Below are 22864 nucleotides of genomic sequence, written 5' to 3'. Positions count from 1 at the left end.
AACAAAATCCGTTGTGTGGTTTTAAAGATTTAAGCATACATAGGGATATAGGGACAGAGAAAGCGACTTTGTTTTATACTATGTAGTGATGTAGATTCGACACCTTTACTTGACATATCGAAAAGAATACGAACGATTTTTAATTAAATTGTGTACAAAGAAACAAAATTGTGATTACGAAATGCTAATAAGAGAGTATTTTCATTTTAAATCAGTCGTACCTGAAATTTGCAAAAGGAATTTTATTGTCAGCAAAAGTTATTTCAGAGAATATTACAAAACTTGCGCCGAGCCGAGCCGGCGTGTACGCCCCGCGGAGTTAATTCATCGGACTCGTAAACTGTTTCTGTTCAATAGAATTTGTTTCAGTATTTCTAACTTCCAATCAATTTACTAAGCGGTTCAGTGCCACCCCTGATTAACTGTAACGTGAGGGTATAAAGCAGCCGGTTCTCTTAAAAGTCCTAAAACTATAAAATGTTATTCTTCGCAAAATAATTTACAAAATTTATTATTACTCTTCGTTTGTGTTAAAATAGTAATTATTCTTTTTTCGGCTTCTGTCGTGGCGTGCAACCTCTTTGACAGGACCTACGACTTACAACGACTAGACATCACTGACATCACTCAAGTATGATGCTAAATATAGACCACTGAAGTATGAATAGACTAAGACAGAGACTTGTCAGGTGATTCGAAAAGAAACCAAAGAAAAGAAACAGAACGAAGACAAATGTGACTGAAGGCAGGTAGTATTTTTAAATTCCTTCCCAAAAAATGTAGACAAGAAACGAATTAACCGTTATCATATATACATAAAATAGAGGACAAACGAACGAATCGACCGTTCAGCTTCAAAACCATTTTTAATCTATCTTCTATCTCTATATATAAAAATTAATTGCTGTTCGATAGTCTCGCGAAAACTCGAGAACGGCTGGGCCGTTTTGGCTAATTTTGATCTTGAATTATTTGTGGAAGTCCAGAGAAGGTTTAAAAGGTATATAAATATGAAAATACTAGGAATTAAATAAAAATAACAATTTTGTTTTTCCTTTGATGTGTCCCCCGTCGGACGGATTCCTTTTATTTGTTTTAAGTTTATTTTATACAAATTTTACGTCTATTATTTATAGATTGAGGCACTACGAAGTCTGCCGGGTCAGCTAGTAAAATTATAAAGATTTGTTTAAAATTAATTCGAATCTTGTGCTTCTCTCATAGATCTATGCTTAAACACACTTATTTTACCTGTAAACTCACATTCTCATATTAAGTCAAGAGTGACCATTAACACCTCAAATAATTCCTACAATTTTTTCCTTTAACGTAATGTAACACAAACCATAGCCGTTTGGATAAGATGAGATTCCGTGACGTACCTCGTAAACCCGTACTGTTCCAGTGACCCAATAAGGGTAATCTATAAACAACAATTCAATGGTATTATGCAGAAAAGATCCAACCAGCAGGCCACCATTTTCAAATAAATGTTTTTTGTGGGCTCAACGATATAGGGGCATTTCTCCAACAATGCGATAAGTTAGTAAGTTCCTATAAGAGGTTTGCATTAATAAAATGTATATTCTAAGGAAAGAATACCTAGGAAGTGGGCGTGGCCTGCTGACGTAATACAGCAGCGACTTCAGACTGGTCGGAGTTGAAGAGGAGAGTTGAGGACACCACTAACATATTGCCTCGTTCACGGCCTCTTTCTGATCTCAGCACCAGGGATAGACGGACGTTGTACATTCGCGTGTCAACTTAGTTACCCACATTTTGTCATTAGTATTTAAAATCAATAATTGTTGAAAATTGTATTTTGTATCGTTCTAATTATATTTTTTTAATATTTTGAGTCGTGATTTCTAATTATATAGTATAAGTACACAAATCCTGAAATTTAATTTTCAAAATACACAATAGAATCGATTGCGAACCGATGGCAATGATTTCAGTTTGTCCAAGAATAATGTTTAAAAACACCGAAGTTGGAGGCTGCTAATGTTGAATAAATTAGAGGGCCGCCTCCGAGACGTCACCGTCAAAATTCATTAATCACTCGAATGCTTACCAAGCGATAAAATAGCAAACCAATCCAGCCAGGCAACCTGTGAGTGCAATTAAACATTACTAGAGGTCCCGCAGTAGTCGAAATTCGTCTATAATTAATTGGAATTGTAAGTTTGTACACTATTTGATTGTATTTTATACTTCTATAATCACAAATTTCGCCATGACTACACTATAAAAAATATTAACAAAGACAAACAATATTTAATCTATTCTCAATTTGACAACAGACGTCAAGAACAAAAGTTTGACAATAAATAGTATGCATGCGTGTGTGCGTCAAATACATGGTATGTAGTGTGTGTAATGTTTTCTTTATTGATTTAATGTATCTTTTATGCATTATTTTTAAAAAATATTAGCATTGTGCACTTCTTCTCTATATTCTCTATAAGCGTGGAAAATTTCATACTCCTCCGTCCGCGCAATTTTCGTAAAAAGGGGTACAAAGTTTTTGCTTCACGTATTATTAAACATTATATCACAACATATTGAAGTGTATGTAATTTTTCGGCACAATCGAAACGCGCAATAGGATCGAGTCTTATCGACATAATTACTTCAGTGTACGCCGTGTAGGACACCAGTGCCTGGCAGTTAAAGGGTTAAGCGGAATGACGCTTAGACCGAATGGCGTTGAGGGTTCGGTAAGATATCCATCTTGCCTAGCTATGTAGGTCTGCAGCCAGTCCGGATTATTTATTGCCGCGCAAAATATGGTGAACGCTACTACTTCATTACGTGTGACGTCATTTGGAGCCAAAACGAACGGCCTAACCATAGATTATACACTGACATATAAAAATTACTCACATGACATCATAACTTCTAATTGCTGTTTCGCTTGACGTCAAAAGCGGATAAAATGTAAACATTTTTAGATTTCATGTAGTGATTCAGGACATTAATCATTATTATTTCCCTAAAATAGTGATTGAGTGATGGTTTTAATCTTTATATATATAATTCTACGGTACGTATGTATGTCACTGAACTCCTAAGCGGCTGGACCGATTTGAATGATTTTTTTTGTATGCGTCTGGGTGGCGCCCTGGATGGCTTAGATCACAAATCGGTCCACTAAAAGAATAATAATTAATAAATATTTTATAATAAAAATTTGAAATTATTGGATTTAAGACTTGTATACAGGACAACATCTGGCGGGCCCGCTCTAGTTATTTCATAAATCCTTTACTAATTTCTCAGATTGATAGATATAAATACTTTTTGGGCTATTTTGTTAATGGTATCTGGGTAGCTTATATAACTCGTGTTGTCCTATTACAGTTTTTTTTTGTCATTAAACACTGGTGGTACGACCTCTTGGGAGTCCGAAGGAAAAAAAAATTCTGGTGGTAGGACCTCTTGGGAGTCCGCGCGGGTAGGTACCACCACCCCGCCTATTTCCGCCGTGAAGCAGTAATGCGTTTCGGTTCGAAGGGTGGGGTAGCCGTTGTAACTATACTGAGACCTTAGAACTTATATCTCGAGGTGGGTGGTGTATTTACGTTGTAGATGTCTATGGGCTCCAGTAACCACTTAACATCGGGTTGTGAGCTCTTCCATTCATCTAAGCAATAAAAAAATAAAAAATAAAAATAAGCACTATCCCGGAGTATATTTAGGTGTCATGGAAGTTCGGTAAACGATTTCTTAGTGGGAAAGAGTCAATACGTCTTGAAGCACTTCCGACGTATTTTTGCCATTTACGTTCCGGCTCGAACGAGTGTGATAATATTTGTTTCAATCCAATTAGGCCCGCCCCCTGCGAGACCCTCCGAGATCGGAGATCGAGCCACTTTGTATAGCGGTGACTGCGTTGAGGTGTGGGTGTGAGGACAACGTGGATGTCGATGTTGAGAGTCCACTGGTGCTGCAGGAATCCAATGGTTCAATCGCAGGCTGCCAGTATATTAATTTCGTCGTTTAATTGCAAGAGAAAGATCTTCAGCCAATCCAATGTGTCCTCGATATACCACTCGGCCGGAATGCTATGATTTAGAAAAGCATTTTAGAAAAACCTTAAACTTATTGCTCAATGGTGCACTCGTGTCTCTTCCATTAGTCGGCAGATGTCGCTACAGCAAACATCAATCTCAGGGAAACATAGCATTAACTAGTCATGCCAGTAACGGATAACTTGATAAATATAATAATAAATGAAACAAAATCGGAGGCGAATATCGAACTTCAGTCATGAAATAGAAGGAAATTCTATTAAGATTCATGGTTCGACGTTTGAAGAGTAATGCAAAGTGATTCTCTAGAACGAATGTAGTCGGGGATCATCTTATTCAAAACACTTACATTTTATGTCTAAGGCGGGTGGAAGGTATTGAATGTGTCCTGGTTACAAATGTACATACGTAATATGAGGGAAACCCACTTTACATTATCCAAAGTTTCGAACACGTTATTGTTATCTCGGTAACCGATAAATGATCAGCCCACTGAGTTTCTCGCCGGATATTCTCAGTGGGTCGCGGTTCCGATCCGGTGGTAAATTCTGTGTAGCACTGCTCTTACTTTTTTTATTTTTTTTTATTGCTTAGATGGATGGACGAGCTCACAGCCCACCTGGTGTTAAGTGGTTACTGGAGCCCATAGACATCTACAACGTAAATGCGCCACCCACCTCGAGATATAAGTTACAAGGTCTCAGTATAGTTACAACGGCTACCCCACCCTTCGAACCGAAACGCATTACTGCTTCACGGCGGAAATAGGCGGGGTGGTGGTACATACCCGTGCGGACTCCCAAGAGGTCCTACCACCAGTGATTACGCAAATTATAATTTTGCGGGTTTGGTTTTTATTACACGATGTTATTCCTTCACCATGGAAGTCAATCGTGAACATTTGTTGAGTACGTATTTCATTAGAAAAATTGGTACCCGCCTGCGGGATTCGAACACCGGTGCATCGCTTCATACGAATGCACCGGACGTCTTATCCTTTAGGCCACGACGACTCCTAAACTTCGACTTCTACTGGGGCTGGTGTTAGCAAATTCTCTTAGGTTGAGCCCATGAGCTCACCCACCCGTCCGGGCTTAGCTGGAATAGACTCCTAGGCTACTAGCGAATAAGAAGGGGAAAAGAAAAATGATTCCACTATAAGTTAATTGTCGGTCAATCATTAAGTCATTTTTGTTTCTAAGACCGAATCAATCGTAGTGATGAAACCTAGTGCAAAAAGCAAATACTGTGCGAGTAAAATATCTATAGACATTATATTATAGATTATTGTCTTTGCCGAATTTTTTTTTTTAATTTATATGTATACTAAGTATAATATTATTTAGAGGTATAAAAAAGGTGTATATAAAACAAATGATAATATGGACTTTGGAACAATTCAGTTTATTAATTTGGAGTTTACTTATAGAACCTAGTTCACCACAGTCTATCCACCCACGTCGATTTGACAAAACTCGATTTACTTATTGTCTGGCAACCCAAATTTAGTCCCAATTCCTCAGAGGATCCTTTCTACAACCCACGGGCGAACAGAAGTGTCACAAAATGTTTTTAGTTTTCCCAGTAATTACTGGTAGAGCTTGTTTAAGCAGTCATGTGCTCCGATAAGAGTCAGTACATCTAATATATTGACTACTCCCCAAAAATTTTACGTCAGTGGAACTATGAAAAAGAACTGGTAGAAAGGTGTATTGAACACCCACATTGATTTATTTTAGCATAGAAGAGTATTTGATGGCCTAAAAGCCTTCCCAACTTCCCCAGAACAGGTGGGCGAGGCGGACACAACCAAGAGGCCTGTTCAGGATCATGGCTATACTTAGTTCTGCTGCAAAGCAATGTTGTCCGCGATAATGAGCAAAAATTATTTAAAAAATGAATTCAATAATTGTACCCACTCGTTGCAATAGTGTCAGAGCCAGCCGATAAGTGGGAAGGTCGCGCGATGATAACAGGGATTAGAACGTTTAGTTAATGGTGATATAATTTTTTTGTTTGTCAACATGTATCTAAGCTGCTCAAAAAACTTAGTTCTGCGTCTTGAATTATACCTGATACAGTACCTGAAGAAGGCTGATCGAAGTCGGGTCGACGCGTTTGAGATGTGGTGCTGGAGGAAAATGCTGCGGATTCCCTGAACGGCATACCGGACAAACGCATCAATCAAGACTCTCAAGTCTCCTGAAGATTCCACCATTTGCCTACGTAGGATTTTAGAGTTTTTCGGTCACGTTGCGAGGAAAAAGGGTGAAAATCTCGAAAGACTTCTCATCACCGGCAAAGTGGAAGGAAAGAGGCCTAGGGGGCGTAGTCCCATGCGCTGGTCCGATCAGATTAAGACGACTTTAGAATCCAGCTATCCACTACGCGGAGGACAGGAGTGAATGGAGGAACATAGTCCTAACAAAAGTGCTCCGTAAAGGTCACGATCCTCAGCACTGAGGAATACGACGCACGGAGGAGGAGTACCTGAATTATATTTTTAATGTCATTCACACACCCTACCTACACACTACAAGTTTACTCTATAATGAAGCATGTCAATGTCACTCCCGCTATCTACCCACATAAAAATGTAGTTACTTTATTACACCGCGCGATAATAGTTTGATTTATTAAATTAACGGTCTAGAGCTTGTTCAATTAGTCTGCAACCGTTCTGAGTTTGAGTGGGGTTAATTCGATAACGTATGTCAGGCCAGACGTTCTTACACGATGATAGTTTGCCCGATCTATTGATCAGAAGATACGTGTAGCTTCTAGTGTTGCTGGTACCGCCTCCCTCGTCCTTTACTCGAAGCAGACGACTCATATTACACATATACTTCATATCATTATTTGGAAATTCAAGGATTATCGTTCTCTCGAAGATCTCAGACAAAATAAACTTTTATAATTATGATACCCATATGGTTAAAGGAGCGGTTGATGGTACTTAGTCCGTGTGGTCCGTGCCACCCATGATCGAATACTATGGAGAAAAGTCACACGTAGTCGCGATCCTCAGCAGTGAGGAAACGATGAAAAAGAAGAATGGTGGGGTACAGTCAAGAAGAAAAGACCCAGCTGATATTATTGATTTTTCTTTAAGAATTATTTAAGATCATTCTAAAATGCACTTGAATAAGAAAAATATGCTTAATTTCCAAATTACTATTTTATGTAACATCTGTAAGATGACTGATACAAATGGTCGGCGGTTTAGCTAACAGCGTCGCTATTAATCTGTTTCCATTATGAAAGGCCAAAATTTAACTAATGCCCAAGACTAATTGAGAGCGATTAGCCCTTCAGATTTTATCGTGTCTGATTTGTTTAAGGATCTTTGATTTATGAAGACTATTGTTCATTCATCTCATAAGTTTCCTACATTTTGATCGTTAAGCAAAACAGTCTTCCAACACTTCTCCCAATGTGTTGTCAGTACAGTATCCTACAAATATGCACGCATATTAATATTTACATAATGAATCTACACCTTTAAAATCAAAGTTCCATACCAGCATAACATCGCTTTTAATGAACGATTTGTGAACACTCTTCCATTCACATTGTGTAAATTTAAATGTCACTAAAATCCAAAGACAAGAATCAGTGGTACGATGAAAGAAAAATCTCCACATTTTTTCTATGTGGATTATATGTGGTTTTCGATATTCTAGGTGTCATGAAGATGTATATGGCTCTTGCCAACAATTTTTCCTGGTTGGCCGTAATCACCTATTTCCTTCCACACTCGGAGTATCAGCCGCCAACCGCACCAGAGACATTACTAGTGCGGCCATACCAGAATTTGTGTGTATGTGTATGTATGTGGGTTTGTTATAAAACAGTCCACACTCAAAGTTAAACGGTGAATGTCCGTGGTTAAAGTGATTTAACAGTGATGGTCTTGTTTGTTGAATTCCATTTCGTTAAATGTATTTAATTTAAATTATATAAAAACACTATCGCTATTGTTATAAAGATAAAAGTTAACGGTTCTATTAAATTAATTAGACTTAATTAAAACAGTGTTAACATTTATCGTACTCGGATTATTAATTTAAATAGTTCATTCATACTTTTTATATATACATTAGAGACGGGCGGTAATAGGACCGATTAGATAAATATTACTGTTGCCCGTGGACAGCAGCAATATCGTTGTTTACTTTCACCTACTATGACGAGCTCATATCATAACGTCGGCGGTAAACTACTATGTTTCTTATATTCTTGAGAATTTTTTTGCTTTAATACGTGAATGAGCTCACGGCCTACCCCGTGTTAAGTGGTTACCGGAGTCCATATACATGTACAATGTAAATGCCGCCACCCATCCCCTGACGTCACTTTTAAGTAATTTCTTTACAGTACAACGGCTGCTCCACCCTTAAAACCGAAACGGATTACTGCTTCACGGCAGAAACAGGCAGGGTGGTGGTACCTACCCGTGCGGACTCACAACACCTCCTACCACCAGAAAAGACTGAATATTTTCGTCCCAAAGGAATATTCTGTGCTGAGGTTTCAATCCGTGCGGCCTCACAGCACGTTAACCAAAATTCTATGAAATACGTACAATAATACCCAAACATAAACAAGAGTACATTTAAAGATCACACAAAGAAAAAATCAAACGTAAACATCTATCAGCCGAGGTCACGGCCGAAATACTTCCGATATGAGGTCATTCGCCTCAAAAAATCTCAATATCGAAGAAAGGAATGTCTTGGCGATGCTTCACGAATTGTCACTGGAGTTACGCCAAATTTGTCTTTTGTGTCAAGGACGGTTTAAGGCCTTGAATCGATGGGGTTATTATGTCACGAATGTTACAGTCCGGTGGTTGAGTAAGTTTTTTTCAGTTCTGTTCATAGTAATTAGGAATTTTGACTTATCGGCTGAGTAGTTTACGGGAGCTCATGCACGAGACGACACGAATACATCCATCCAACTGGTGGTAGGACCTTTTGCGAGTCCGCGCGGGTGGGTACCACCACCCTGCCTATTTCTGCCGTGAAGCAGTAATGCGTTTCGGTTTGAAGGGTGGGGCAGCCTTTGTAACTTACTTGAGACCTTAGAACTTATATCTCAAGGTGGGTGGCGCATTTACGTTGTGGATGTCATGGGCTCCAGTAACCACTTAACACCAGGTGGGCTGTGAGCTCGTCCACCCATCTAAGCAATAAAATAAAATAAAACTTATTATGTGCTCCAGATCTTAATTCCTATTTGTGTATCCTACATATTCGTTTTCGTTAAGCCATAGGCCTGCCTATATCCGCGCATATAAATCATTAATTGCACTATGGTACGATAGCCATACGATAGCCTCGTGGTATAAATCCTCGCGAGCCCACACAGTCACAGTGTGCTCTGACAACATTCAACTTCAAGGTCTGAATTAACACGCGATTGCGCTTTTAAGCGTTAAATATAAACGGATTACATTATGTATTAAAACGATATAAAAATGTTATTTTAGACTAGCAATTTGTTAAGGTGCAAGGAAGGAAAGTTTGGAAATAAATTAAAAATTTAATTTATCGAGAGAAGAATTTATCGAATTGCAATTTTATTTAGATAAATCTATAATTATTTCATTGTAAACTCAAGCGTTCTAAGCCTCGAAAATTGTAAATTTCATGAAATTCAATCACAAAGCATTGCTTGCTTGCTTGCAAGCTTGGAAACATTAGGAACAATAAAATAACCTATTGAAAACAATCAACTAGATGATGGTTAAAGGGTTAATCAAGAGATAATCTTGAGCATTCCAACTTTTTCCCGCTTGTGACTAACAAATAAATGCTTTAGATTCTAGTACGGATCCTTCAAAAAATACAAACAGCTGTTAAAACGCGACGCCATTTTATAAAATGGCCGCGACACAACACCAAACGACCAGGTGCAGAGATGTTACTTTTCCTTTTATTTATTTCGTGTCTTGAAAAAATTAAAGATACATCACGAGCCCTGCGACGTCTCAAAATAGACATGAGCTTTTCGTCTTCTATGGGCCCTGCGTATCATCAGCCGAATAGTCTACTTACAATAGTAATCAGTTATCTGTATATTATTGTCGTGTGTGACGCAACAATATTGTTTAAGAATCATTGCATAGTTTAAGAATCGCGTGCAAATAAGTGTGCACTTAACTAATGGGACCTTCTTTGTATTGCCAATATTTACTAACTTACCTTGACATACAGGGAGGGGATCTTTTGAGGCCGCCATAATTGATATCAATGAGAATGACAATATAGGGAGAATCTCGTTAGTGAAAACACATTCCAATTTACGTGATTTCAATTTGAAATAAAGCAAATCCATAGAACATAGTATTAACGAAAATTGCGTGACCGTCCTTCGCCGCACTAGCATTGAATTGAATAGAATTGAATTGTACGTTGTTCAAAAACAGATGATAAAAAACTTATCTACTTTATGTTACAAATTACTTCATGTTACTATTTACTGGTAGGACCTCTTGTGAGTCCGCGCGAGTAGGTACCACCACCCTGCCTATTTCTGCCGTGAAGCAGTAATGCGTTTCGGTTTGAAGGGTGAGGCAGCCGTTGTAACTATACTTGAGACCTTAGAACATATCTCAAGATGGGTGGCGCATTTACGTTGTAGAAGTCTATAGGCTCCAGTGACCACTTAACACTAACAAAAAAAGAAAGAAAAAAGGAAAAAAACCTGTGGTATTTGTCCTATAATTCAAGTGGTATCTTATTTAAAAACAAGATAAATAGATAGAATTTAAAAGAAAGAACATATTTCTACATCTACATTGAATGGTGCCGCAGAACGAGATAAAGTTAGAACGAAACTGAATACATGTCAGCCGGAGTCAGGGGAACGTCGGATCAAAGGAAACATCTAATTGGAGCCCACAATGTCAAAACCGATAACACGGTCAACTTAGCAGTCGCTTTGTGGGAAAATTGGACCGGGAAGGTTAGTTAGTTTTCCACAAAAAGATTGGATATTTTTTTTTTCTTTTTTTTTTTAGAGCTGCAGTCTGTTTGAACCAAAAAACATTACTAATAAAATTCAATTCCATTCGTTTCAAAAAATATAACCAATAAAAGTGCTATTTACCAACGAACAATGGAGAGAAGCATGATAGGAGTAAAAAGGGAGGATAGAATAAGAAACATTAACATTAGGAAAATGACTAAGTTACAAGACGTAGCCCTAAAAAAAAAGCTAAAATGGAAAAGGGTGGTACACATGGTCAGAGTAAAGGAAAAATGGAGCAAAATAACTGCACATCGGTACCCAAGGGAAGGCAAGAGGAAAAGAGGCAGACAACAAAAAAGATGGGACGATTATATCAGGCAGGTTGCAGGCATAACATGGAGTAAGATAGCCAGAGAGAGATCGGAATGGAGTAGATTAGAGGAGGCCTTTACCAACTGGAAATACCAAACACGTGAACTATTTTAATTTTGTAAAATTCATATATTGTATCAATATAAGTGCAGGAACATAATAGTATATCTGCTGTCTGAATAAAAGGCTTTATTATTATATAGTCTGTTCGAACCAGGCCGCATAAATTTCCCGCGGTAGAAATAGACAGGGTAGTAGGGAAGTAGAAAGAGTTTGAAGTCGTCGTGGCCTAAAGGATAAGACGTCCGGTGCATTCGTATTTGGCGATGCACCGGTGTTCGAATACCGCAGGCGGGTACCAATTTTTCCAATGAAAAACGTACTTAACAAATGTTCACGATTGACTTCCACGGTGAAAGAATAACATCGTGTAATAAAAATCAAACCCGCAAAATTATAGTTTACGTAATTACTAGTGGTAGGACCTCTTGTGAGTTCGTACGGGTAGGTATCACTTAGGTAGTAGGTAGGTAAAATAAAATGTGTTTTAATACTCCCACGCCTCGCGGTACAATATGCAAATTAAGCCCTACCATTTAAAAACATTTGAAAGATCCTTAGCCCTAAGCATCCGTGAGCACTGTATCTTACTCAAAATATTACTGGTATATTACTTAATGTCTTGAGTCTGCACGTATAGGTACCACCATCCTGCCTATTTCTGCCGTGAAGCAGTAATGCGTTTCGGCTTGAAGGCTGGGGCAGACGTTGTAACTATACTGAGACCTTAGAACTTATAATATCACAAGGTGGGTGGCGGCATTTACGTTGTTGATGTCTATGGGCTCCAGTAACCACTTAACACCAGGTAGGCTGCGAGCTCGTCCACCCATCTAAGCAATTAAAAAAAAAACTCGTGTGTGGTTTGGATTTAGTTAAATAATTTCATATTCTTGAAGGTGCCATCGTCCTACAGAAGGCCTCGGGCCACAGCTGCGCGGAACAGACATCTGCAGACCTTGTACTCAGGCTCAAACACGTCTTCAGATTTTTGAACATCTTCTTTCATATAGTCATTTCCCTTATTTTAGTTATTAATTGAACCTAGACGTATTTCACTACTGGGTATTATTATTTACAAAGTTTAGTTCAAATTATGTTTAGCAAACAAGAACACGTCCTCAGACTTTTGAACATCTTCTTTCATATAGTCATTTCCCTTATTTTAGTTATTAATTGAACCTAGACGTATTTCACTACTGGGTATTATTATTTACAAGGTTTAGTTCAAATTATTTTTAGCAAACAAGAATGAGGTTTACCTAGGTAGCTCGTGGATCTATCTCCGCTGATATGCCCTGATCACCAATAAGATAGGCAGGGATTTTGATTCGTAACGACTCATTAGCTGGCCCCGAGAGGCGGAGCAGACCGTACCACCTCAAGCTCAGTTTTGTTTTGACTTTACGAGCCTGAAGTTCAAATAAATAAAAATCTACCTATTCAACTAAAACTCGTTTGCTTGTAAGATCAAATTAACTTTAGTTTATTCATTTATCACTCTAATTTCCAGCCTACAACAGGACACTGCAGGACTTCATTTAGTAATGAAAAGTTGATTTTTTTTTCCATAAATTTACAGGGTGGCAAACCTTATAGGCCCAAGGCACTGAATCCTAAAATACGCCGCTGCTCATTAGCATGGTGCTTTTACCAAATCGATAAAATATTTCGACTCGCTTCACAAGATTGTAGTGTTCTGATTAAAATACACGCCGGGCACTTGCCAATTAAAAAAACCACAGTACAACATGTTTAGTTTTAAATAAATTAATCCGAATAAAATTCCATAGGCCGAAATAGAAATTCAGGTTCTCTAATGTTGCCATATTAAAAACAACAGAATGTCGCCATGATTAATAACGGATAGCTCTTTAAACGGAAGGTCGTAGATAAAGTAGAGTGCTCTAGTTGGCAGTCGTGCGTGGACCGGTGCCAGCGACCCGGCCGTGACCCAAACGACTAAATGAAGACATTACTACTGATCATTAATACTGCGATAAGTTGCTTGCAGATGATGACGTCAGCGCTTGTAGTCCAGCAGTGGTCATGGTGGGCCGAAAGTAGGCCTACGAAGTAATCATCTGCAAGCGTTGGGCAGCTTTTTGTTAATTTGTTTTTAATTTATTGCTCAGATGAGTGGACGAGCTCATGGGCTACCTAGTGTTAAGTGGTCACCAGAGCCCATAGACATCTACGACGTAAATACCGTCACCTACTTCGAAACCTAACTAGTACTAGTATAAGTTAGTAAAGTAACTTTCTCTCCGTTTTAACAATACAACGGCTGCTCTACCCTTCAAACTGAAACGCATTACTGCTTCACGGCAGAAGTAGGCAGTGTGGTGGTACCTACCCGTGCGGACTCACAAGAGGTCCTACCACCAGTAAAAGAGTATTAAGTAACTCTACTCTATTAAGTAATTCTATTCTATTATATTAAATAATTCTGCGCTTCCATTCGAGAGGGTGCTGAAGATTTCAATTTAATTATAGCCTCGACTTACAAAAGTGGATAAAGTGAAAAGCGCGATTTCAACCAGTGGTACTTACACGTGCGGACTCAAGACGTTCTACCACCAGTAATATACCAGGAATATTTTGAGTAATTTACAGTGTTCACGGATGCTTAGGGCTAAGGAAGGATCTTTCGAATAATGTTTTTAAATGGTAGGACTTAATTCGCATATGGTACCGCGAGGTGTGAATGTATTAAAAACACATTTTATTTTTGACGACGCCCCACAACATCTGATTACACATTAGTACGATCTCGACCTTCAAGGCACGGATTCATTGGGCAATACTTATAATCTTGCTCAAAGCTATTTCAAAATTTCCTAGTTAGTAGTTAGAAGTGACGCGTTATCTTTAACTTAACCAAATGTGTTACCGTGCTGAGCTGAATATAGGTTAATGCGGTACAACACGCACGTTACATTGCTCAGATTTGTAGAATATTTTTATTTGTTTTTTTAAATATTTATTAAAACTCCAACAGATTTGCGGAAAATAGTACTTTAAAGAGATGAAAGGCGATTGCATGCAGCAGAGATGCGAATGTTGCGATGGATGTGTGGAGTAACGAGAATGGATAGAATACGGAATGAATATGTTAGAGGAAGTCTGAAAGTGTCACCTGTGACAGAGAAGCTGAGAAGTGCGCGTTTGGGATGGTATGTGATGAGACGAAATGAAAATGAGGTTGGTAAGAAAATGTTAACTATGAATGTGGAAGAATATAGAGGAAGAAGTAGACCTAAGAAATAATGGATGGATTGCGTGAAAGACGATATGGGTAAGAGGGGAGTGAGCGAAGAAATGGTATATGATAGAAGAGTATGGAAGGAGAAAACATGTTGCGCCGACCCCAGGTAGCTGGAAGGGCAGGATAATGATGATGATGAGTACTTTAAAGAGTACTAGTGATCTCCCAGAAGAAGCAATAACAACAGTTAGAAAAAGTATATAAAATATATATGTGTGTGTGTGTGTGTTGTGTAAAAATATATAGTAGTGTGTGTATTTTTTTTTAATTGATTTCATATATTTTATATGTATAATTAAAAAAATATTAACAATTTTCTCCTCCGCAATTTTGGTAAAAAGAGTACAATTTTTTTGCTTCACGTATTAGTATAAACAGATAGATAACATTACTGAGACACAAGTACATAAAGATGAACACTTTCCCAAAACGATGTATTTTTTAAATTTAAAGGAAACGAGGAAGATAAAAAGGAAGAAGTAAATTAAGGATAAAAAGAAGTTAAACAAGTTTAATAATTATTTTCTAGTTATGACAATTAAGGCCATTCGTAATTCGCCATTTCAAAACAAGTCAAGGAAATGCTTACGCATCAACAATTATTTTTGAAGATCAACCCTTAAAAATGAAATGAAATCTTAACTTGACATACACTACGTTCAACTGCTCACATTTTGCTTCAGTGTACCAAAATTTGTTATCTTTAACAGCGATCCAATATCATACATTGCAAGAAACCTAATGTCAATAAATGTCAATTGTCATTTCATAATGTTCGATTGTCGACAAATAGCACCAAGTCTTAGTCTTAGAAATTAATAGCACTTGGCCCGTCTGTGAACTGTGAACTTCAAAACTGGAAAGTACTTGAGACGATGGAAATAATAAAGGCGAGATTAAACCGTAACAGTTGCTTTAAATATGTCTAACATTATATACACATATACGACACACATACAAAAATACAGAATCGCATTAATAATTAGGTCATCTATTTAACTATTGCATTATATATTCTGTGCTATCAAAGTAGAATATTCCCAAATTCTACAAAATTCCATGGAATAGATAGCCAGACGCACAATCTGTAACATTAGGTATTTATATGCGTAATACTTTATCGAAATAATACAAAAAAATATGAATATACTATATTCAACACTGAAAGATTGCCTTTCAATCAGAAGGTGCCTCAGTGATTATATTATGATCGAAATTCAAAGTACCTACAGTACCTAAGTGAAGAGGATCTCTTTGGATTAATGATCTTCGAGAAACGTCCGCTCATTTGCTGTTTAGGGCGGCACTTGAAATCTCACTTCAAATTTGCGATTACTCTGTATAGAACTAACTACATTTAATTGTAAAATTTGAATTTCGCCTTTGAAATATGATGCTGGAGAAAAATTCTACGGATTCCATCGACCGCCTTTCGCACCAACGTGTCTATTCTGAGAGAGCTTCATATCAACTAGACTTTCCACTATATGCCTTCGTAGCGTGCTGGAATTCTTCGGACATATTGCTCGTAAAGAGGGTCACAATCTAGAACAGTTGATGGTGACAGGAAAGGTAGATGGCAAACGTCCCAGAGGACGCAGTCCCATGAGATGGTCAGACCAAATACGATCTTCTCTAAACATCAACTTCCACAATGCCCTTCATGAAGCTAAGGGTCGCAGCAGATGGAGGGAAATCGCACGTAAGAAACTGATGCAGCGGGGGAGTCACGACCCTCAGTAATGAGGAAAACGACGGGAGGAGGAGGAGGAATTGCAAAATTTACAATAACAAAAACTAGTTATCCTACAAAAATTTAATTTGTGAAATTCCTTCGTGATGCGTGCTTAGCAACGACTTTTTGTGAAATGAAATCTAACAAGATTATTAGGCGATGTCGACCTTATTGGACGGATATATACATATGTCATGTATATGGAAGGAAATCTTTTAATACTAGATACGCCCTGAGCTCGTCAGCCGTTTGCCCATATGTCACTAAAAGTAGAAAGGTCATGCCAGTGGGCCACACCCTCTCGCGATATATCACAGATAGCTTGAGCTCCCTTCTTACGAAATGCCAAGACCTATCCGCCCACGTGTCGCTTGAGTAAAAGTATCATCGATTCTTAAATATTACGTTGGCAAATAATATGATTCCAAAAAACGATTTTATTTTACATTTCTGTAATTATTATTATTAGCGGAACCAACACATACCTACGTGGAAAACAGAAAAATAATTATCAATAGAAAAATGTTTGGCATAGTTAGATACATTAACACTACGAACAGATTCGAGGAAAAAGGTCCTATTTTATATTTTAAGTTAGATTTACGTACACTACATATTTACTTAAATTACATCTACCCATCAAATATCCTGCAAAAGTTTCCTTTGCCATAGTCGGATAATCAAGTTACGGGAGCGATCAATCTTGTATTGAATATAAAGAGCCTTCAATATATTTTATTAAACTAACGTTTAGTTTATAGCGATTCCGTTTACAAATTAGTATTCATAAATCGTACGTTGGCTGCATTGTCCGGAGCGGCACAGACAATACGCAATATATGACCCGTTTACAGACAGACACAAGTGAGATGAGAGAATCAACATAATTGTATTCCAGGCACGCACTTCCTATTAATTATGAATATAAGCGACGGATATTTCATTTTATTGTATTCTGAATGTAATTTCGTTTGTAGGTTATGGTTATTATCATTAATCTGGTTTGTAAAATAATAGAATTTAGCCGTTTAAATTTGTAGGAAACCTTTGCCTTTGACAACATGAAAAAAATAATAATTTTGTACTCAATAAAAACGTTTTAATGCTATTTATTAGACATACTAATTTAGTAAGTAAAACGCAGTTTAATTAACAGTCTACCCGATGCTGGTGCACTCACATTGACAATATAAGCTGTAAGGAGACCACACCACACGATTTCTTAGTAACGTTATATACCCAGGTAGCACCGACCGGAGTACAACTAGATAGTAATGAACGACTCAGAAGCGTAGATCATTGGCCGTTAAATCAAATTAGCAGTTATTTCATTAACACTTATCGGTCAACGATAATTAATATCAATCGGAAGCTACATGCGATGCATGGCGCGCGCGGACGCGGCAAAGACAGTATGATGTCATCGCGCGGGAAAATACGACTGAATTAACATAATCTATGCATCTCATCTAATACAATTATCTGCTTTTTTTCCGCTATTGTTCTGTCATCATATTTTTTCTATTGTATATTTCTCACTTATTCGTAATCTAGAATGTGATTAAAGATATCTAATATATAAAATTCTCGTGTCACAATGTTCGTTCCCATACTCCTCCGAAACCGCTTGACCGATTCTCATGAAATTTTTTATGCATATTCAGTAAGCCTGAGAATCGGCTACTATCTATTTTTCATACCCCTAAGTGATTAGGGTTGTCCACCCCTAACATATTTTTTTTATTTGGACATTTTATTTTTTTGTTATAATGAGGTATTATGTGGTTGAATGAGGTTTTGTTATTTTTATTATATATTCCCTCATCGTTCACAGCACTACATACCTCTTTCACTCATTTACCACATCCTTACACACTTACAATAAGTTAGTTTTTTTTTCTACACTAGAAATTCCCTAGAAATCTTATATATGGCAAAACAATGTTTGCCGGGTCAGCTAGTGCTTTATAAAAATTCGGTTACGCTATTTATCTTCGCCCGAAATCTTTCATCAGTATCTGCTAATTAGGTAACACATTAAACGCACGAATACCGGTTTCTAACTGTAATTTACATTGTAGCTGTAATTTTTATTATCGCATTAAGACTCAAAAGAATGCGTTTCGTTTAAATGACCAAATAATTTCCGTCATCAATTCCGTTGGAGTTTGTTGGAAACCTTCACGAGTTGGTACCGCCGTCACTGTCTATTTCTATCACGTAAAAGAAAAAGTTCATTATTTCTAATGTACTAACAGTGTTACCAGTAATTGAATTTAAAAATCATTTGTGCCAACCGTCGGTCGTATCGTTTCATATTTGTATTGAGAGGCAAACGATTGAGACACGCTTGCGATTTAATCCATAATAATTTATCTGAAGTTTGTCACTAGGTTGCGCGATCAGACGTGATTGTCCTAAAGAAACCATAAGTTGCTGTTAGAAAATCACCTACTTTACATACCTACCTAATCGATATTTAATGCAAGACTGACGCCACTGACTCAATAATTCTGAACAATATCACGTTCACAGATAAAACCCACATTTGCCTTTACAATATTGATAAAATTGTAAAGATAAGTGACCTATTCTTTTTTCTCAATTATTTGGGAATCACACACGAATAGCTACCACAATCCTGTCGGTTTCATACGCGACACAGTCCTGCATTTTTATTCAAAGAGATTAGTTATACTCGTACATTACAATTGCGATTTGCGCCACTCAAAGTAGCTAGTTTCAGTCACGTTGTGACGTCCCAGGTTGCGCTAACTACTTAACTCTAAATGGGCAGAGAGCTCGTCTAGCAACCGCAAACAAATATATATATGAGTCGACTATTATCAAAGCCGGCAATCTGACTTTTGGATAATTATTGGTAAATCAGAAAAACTAATTATTGACTTTGTATTCCATTGGCAGTCACAAAACTCTTCGGAACGACATCTTAGATAAATAACAGGTTAACTATTAACCTTTATTTAATGCGGGTTTTGAACCGTATTCTTTGAAGGAGACGATTATATTCAAATCAATCTGTATTGACATATCAATAACATTTTTTTTTCCAAATGCACAGATTGCCACCTTTGATAATAGACGACTCATATATAGCTCAGCTTGTTCAATATTCTATTTACAAAAAATACGAGTTAACAAAACAAACGAAATTTCTTTATAGAATTCGTGATATCATTTCGATTACAATCGACGTTCTGGCAAAGAAAGTAATTCCTTATTCCCGTTTGTTGTAAGAGGAAAATACTAACCTCTGTCGGCTTCTTTAAGAAAACGAGAAAATATGATTTCGGGATAATCAACTGTGGAAGCCGAGGACTGTAAGGATGCCAAAGAAAGACGAAATATATCAAAGAAAAGATAAAAGTTACACTACCTACATTTTTTTATCGGCATATCTCGACAAGCCATGTTCTTGAAATCGCAGTTTCATTGTAATCACGGCTATTGTACAATTCAGTCTTAAACGCATAATGCTTTCTTCTCTTTTCTTTTCCTAAATAGATAATATAAATATATGCATAGAAGACACTACTGCCCTAAATCGATGTTCATAATTACAAGCTTAGACCGAGCGTCGTACCTAATACGTCGATTCAAAGTCAGTTAATCTCCTAATAAAGAATAGATGAATTCCTTTGAAGTTACAAACGCTAGAATATTCTAGTTAAGTCCTGCCAAATCTCTTTGCGGACCGACGACAACCACCCCCCTACAGCCCGTCCACTGACAGAGATTAATTTGTCGAACAAATTGACCTACTTTATCGATGCCTCAAATTGAATAATTATGTTAGCAGCGGACAAATAAGTGAATTTCATTATACGATATACATAATATATGTACTATTCTAGTTTACTAAGTCGTCTTATCGACATTTAGCTAATAGCATTATTCGTACTGAATATTATGGTAGATAAAATAAATACCTCCTTGTAATTTTTAATGTACGAAATAAAATTTTACATTAATTTATTTATAACGACAATTTTAATGTTTCATTTGTTTATCTTACGGTTAACATTTTACAGCTTTCAATTTAGAGGTTCAATCTTTTCTTAGAATTTATATTGAACTTTGCAAATGAGTCGATATTGGAGAGACGAGATTGCGAGCGTCATGTGTCCACTTATATCACAAAAATATCTGTCTTAATTAAGCTGCTACTTACCAAACCCCGCCAAATAGAGCACATCACACGGCTGCCCTAGATAAAACGGAATTTGGCTTCGCGAACCACACCCAGACCTGGACGTAGGGCATATCGTGAGCGTGCACGAGTTCCGCCATCCCATGTCTGCTGAGAAGCAGTTTTACAAAGCGGTTTGTGGGCTAGAAGCAGTTATTATAACTGGACTGTCAGTACTCACGATGATAGCCCGCATTTTCTCATAACATTCCAAACCCGTAAAAACATCAAACAATTCATTAATGAAATTAGAACATCCATGAATGAAGGTTCTTCAGGCCTTGGACTAGAAATACAAATTTTGAAGTGCAAATACGAAAACCGTGCGGAGAGACAGCGTGTTTACTTAATTAAATGAGTCACCGCACAAAGCAGACGAGATAACAATAGACAAATCCAATTCTCTCTGTAATTACTTATCTCTGGCCGAGCGAGCCCGAGATAATGACTTTCATTGATACTCGTACGTAGCGCGTGAATTTGTTTGAGAATTCGTTAATTTGGGACGCGTTGCGAACACGCTGCTATCAAAAAAACTATTCCGTGCTGTAATTGTGCATTGCAATTGTATTTTTATTATTATTTAATAGATATATGTATTTCATTGTTTTTATTGTTGTTGTTGCAGTTATTGTTGTTATTCTAAGCTCAGATAATGATTGGTCGGTCTGATGCTGGTGTGCACGTTTCTCCGCAGGTGCCGGCGGAAGATCAGCGCCCCAGTACGGATTGTCTCGATACTGTTAGGCATTGCTGAGCCGGTAACCCTTTCTAAGCCTCGTTATGTTTCTTTTAATTTTTGTTTAATTTTTTGTAAATTTATGTTTGGAATAAATGTTTATTATTATTATTATTATAAAAATGTCAATGATTTTTGTTTAATAATTATTTACATCCCATTAAGTGTAGTCCCCGGAGCCCTGGCGTCCTCTAGCTACTCACTACTTCTTTATCATGCGTCCTTTATAGCAATGTACTGGAATGTTTTCCTACCAAACTTCCTAAATGATGAACCCTAGTCTCTCACTTAATTGTTAGCGGTTAGGCAAGTTACAAGTCCACTTAACTGACTATCTTTCAGCCGCTAACCAATTAAAGATTCATGTTTGAGCGGTAGGGCAGCCTTTGTACCAAAATTGTGACTTCAATTTTGTCTGAAAACGGATGGCAGTGGGTGCTAATACTAAAATAACCTATACTACATGCTTAAATCGCCTTCTTTGATACTGCCGCAGTCGGGTAATCTTAGCGCTAATTCCCGATGCCAAGTTATACCGACATATAATTTCGAATACCTATGTTTTACCTACATACGACTGAAAAGCCTTTGCGCAGTACTTACTTACTCTGTGCGTAGATAATATCGTATCGTAATAGCCGAGTGCTTCGACAGACAATTGGAATGTTTGCAGAATTGCACGGCTTATCGTGCCAATAAAGCTCGTGTTTCTTAACAACGTGTTGTCACTTGATCGTCATACAAGCGTTTGCCACGAAAACTCTTCAACTTTTTTCTATTAACTACGCAACATTTCGGGAAATTCTTTCTATGTTATGTAGTTGTTGCGACTTTTTATAAGACTTTTATATTTATTGAAATGTTTTATAAGAATACACAGGCTTATGTGCGGTGTTATAGCTAGCTAGCGATATACATATGAAGAAAAGAAGAATAAAATAAACTTTATCGCGTGTTCGACTATGCTAAACATTAAAAATATCAACATAAAGATAACGTTATATTACATTGACATTCTTGAAATAAAATAACATGATTGATTTGCTACTGATCATTAAAAAACTAAAGAGTATGAAGAGTAAGAAATATCTAAACTATACTACTTAATTGTCGCCTACTAATAGTTACAAAGTATCTTGTAGTTCCCATTAGCAACTACTTTCGAACACAACTGAAAAATACACCACGGTTTTACCATTCCTAATACTTCATTAACTAACTGTAAATAATTTTTGTGATCTCTCTCTCTCTTCGATCGGTTCCTCACTGCTGAGGATCGTGACTCCGTCCGATTTCGTCAACCAACTGTCTCCATCGATCCCGCCCTGCAGCCCGGTGGAGTGCGTCGCTGATAGGTATCCCCAGTTCCTCCGCTATTTGGTTGTTGTTTATATTATGGTTATATTATGGTTGTGATAGGTCTACAAATACTCCATGTTGCAATTTCCTTATACAGAAACACAAACGGCAA

The 22864-nt window shown here is 37.3% G+C and overlaps 1 protein-coding gene and 1 long non-coding RNA gene across 8 annotated transcripts in view; one reads left to right on the top strand and one right to left on the bottom strand.

Annotated features, from left to right (window-relative positions):
- The window catches only part of LOC101736018 (syntaxin-binding protein 5), a 235842-nt gene that overhangs the window by 205557 nt on the left and 7421 nt on the right, over positions 1-22864 (bottom strand). The gene's annotated exons all lie outside the window — the stretch shown is intronic.
- On the top strand, positions 538-5432 carry LOC134201118 (uncharacterized). The gene is made up of 3 exons (XR_009976310.1): positions 538-749; positions 1959-3046; positions 3833-5432. It is a non-coding gene; the product is annotated as an uncharacterized LOC134201118 (long non-coding RNA).

The sequence above is a fragment of the Bombyx mori genome, chromosome 23 (assembly GCF_030269925.1).
Source record: "Bombyx mori chromosome 23, ASM3026992v2".
Lineage (NCBI taxonomy): Eukaryota > Metazoa > Arthropoda > Insecta > Lepidoptera > Bombycidae > Bombyx > Bombyx mori.
The sequence above is the reverse complement of the archived record's forward strand: the minus strand, read 5'-3'. Positions and strand labels throughout refer to the sequence as shown.